The 2656-nt window shown below is 42.6% G+C and overlaps 1 long non-coding RNA gene across 1 annotated transcript in view; it reads right to left on the reverse strand.

Moving 5' to 3' along the window:
* LOC119303771 overlaps positions 1–2556 on the reverse strand; it is a 4963-nt gene extending 2407 nt beyond the window's left edge. Inside the window, exon 1 of the long non-coding RNA XR_005147985.1 lies at positions 765–2556. This is a non-coding gene — a long non-coding RNA (uncharacterized LOC119303771). The remainder of the gene's footprint in view (positions 1–764) is intronic.
* Positions 2557–2656: the final 100 nt, after the last annotated feature.

Raw genomic sequence — 2656 nt, forward strand, 5'->3', positions numbered from 1 at the left:
TTCGTTTTGGCCGGCTTAGGCCATTTTCAAGGGGGGTGAGTGTGTGTGTAGGCGAGTGAGTTGGCGAGTTAGGCGACCTAGCACCCGGTGGTGGGCAAGATCGTTTTGGCCGGCTTAGGCGATTTTTCAAGGGAGGTGGGTGTGTGTATGTGTAGGCGAGTAGGTTGGCGGGTTAGGCAACCTAGCACCCGGTGGTGGGCGAGTTCGTTTTGGCTGGCTTAGGCGATTTTTCAAGGGGGTTGGGTATGTGTAGGCGAGTATGTCGGCGGGCTAGGTGACCTAGCACCCGGTGGTGGGCGACTTTGTGTGTCCGATTGGTCGAGTTGTTCCTTGGATGATGTATGATGAACCAGGATGATTCATCCCCCCCTCCCCCTCCGATTTTGGACCTGGATGTTAGAGAGAGATCCTGAGCACTTGTTTGATGTTGTTTCATTTTCTGGGCCCCGTTTCATGGAAAAAACACATACAAGAAAGTTGCTTAGCGAAACCTTTGCAGGCACACTTTGTAGGAACCCAACTAAAAGGGAGCATAGTTGCTTCAGGAGAAAGAATTTTGCAGGTTGAAAAATGTTTTAGTTTCCTTCATGCTTTGCAAAAAGTAGTCTGAAATTAGTTGGTAAAATTTCCCACTAAACTGAAGTTGCTCTGCTATTAGTGGGAAAAAATGATTTAGAAATCTCATAGTTGGAAAACAGAAAGTAAAATTGCAGGGAGAAAATGACTTAGTTGCCTGCATCTATGTTTTTAAGGCGACGCCTTACCGCCTTAGGGAGGGGGGGCGCTTTGGCGCCTAGGCGACGCCTAGGCGGGCGCTTTGGACGCCTAGGCGCCCAAAGCGGTCGATTTTCCAAAGCGGAGGGGGAGCGCTTCGACGCCTAGGCGTCGCCTAGGCGTCGCCTTAGGGACGCCTTTAAAACATAGGCCTGCATAGAAAGTAGTCTGAAACTATGTGGTTAAATTGTGGGGTGGGTGATTTAGTGTTTTGGCTGAAACAAATTGCCTACTAAAAAATGCCTAGTATACAAATGAAGATGCCTACATATATACATGTACAACATTGTTTACATTTAAACATGTGATTACTGAAATTAGTCTTATTATTGCTTGCGTTTGCAAATGTGGCCGAGCAAATACAGCAGACTGGGAGCTAGCATGGTGCAAGCTCTGCCACCACCCAAAATCCAAAGCACCAAAAAAGAGGGAACATTTTGTGGAAGTCTGCTCAGAGCTTCACTCCATCACATTAGCTGCAGAAAAAAAATGCACAAATACTTCGAGTACCGGCACATCTAACTTCTAAAAAAAATGGCCGTTTTCAATTACCGAAATTGAGTTCCACACATCTAAGTACCAAAATCCAGCTTATATAAAGCATCATATGAGATTTCAAGGTGATTCATTACTCAGAGCTCACTCAAAGCAGCAGCGCATTTAACTTTTTAAAATGCCAAAAAGTTCAGTTACTGAAAATCGAATGTCCACTATGGTTTCAAGTTTCGATTCCAGATTACATGAAAACATCACATGATATTTTGAGGTAATTACGTACTCAAGCAACCTATTCTTTGCATATGAAGTCAAACTTCCAGAGCATAGTTCACAGAAAAAATGCGGCAAAGATGCCAATCTTATGCACTAGGAGCTACTACAACAAATATCTGTATGAGTCCTGAATCTTAATGCAGGAGTCGCACGTTTACCTCCAGCAAACGTGAGAGTCAGTTCATAATCTGTTCTCGTAAGGGGGTTTCCTCGGTTTGTACTGAAAAAACTTTGTATATGCTACATAGTATAACTTTCTCATCTTGACTACCTGCTAGAATGTGTGTCATGTATGCCGCGTAGTTTTAGTTGCTACCCAGAAGGAAAATGGCAGAGGTTAGTGCCATCTTTAAAATCTGCTACTACTACTAGAACCACAACTAGTGCTTCCATGCCATGCCATGCCAAAACTATCTGTAGTTTTCTCACGTATCTTACAATACTGCATAAAAAAGGCACAAAATCCATGGCAAGAAAAAATATGTGAGTATTTTGCCGCCTTGCTTGTATTTCTCTACAGAAAATGTGTTGTCAGCTGATGAAACACAAAAACACATGTTATTGCCTACGGGATTGTCTATGAACACATCTTATGCATTGTTTTGCTTACTTATCTCTCTCTGATTGCCTACACAAAACACAGTGGTGTTGCCTACGAACACATGGCGAACATTCCTGAGAACTGCCTGCTGAAAGCACAACAATATCGCCTATGATGCTAATTTAATTGCCTACGAAGAACACACAAAACAATGCCTATAAAAATGTTAATTAAAATTGCCTACAAAATCAAAAATGTACGACGATTGTTTACGTACAGAAAACAAAAACACACATTACTGCCTATTCTCTAACTGATCGTTGCCTACATAACTCTATCTGATTGCCTACATATATCTATCTTCTTGCCTACATTTCATACTGATTATTCTCTGAACTGATTAAACTCGCATTTCAAAACTGATTATTGACTACTTATTTTCTACCTGAATGCCTACAAAACCAAGGCAAAAACAGACAGTGTTGCCCCCCCCCCCCCTTCCTATTCTGAATTCCACACTATTGCCCCCTCTCCCTATGCCTGCGTTCCTAGTTGAACCCTATTTCAGTC

Source organism: Triticum dicoccoides, chromosome 5A (assembly GCF_002162155.2).
Source record: "Triticum dicoccoides isolate Atlit2015 ecotype Zavitan chromosome 5A, WEW_v2.0, whole genome shotgun sequence".
Taxonomy (NCBI): Eukaryota; Viridiplantae; Streptophyta; class Magnoliopsida; order Poales; family Poaceae; genus Triticum; species Triticum dicoccoides.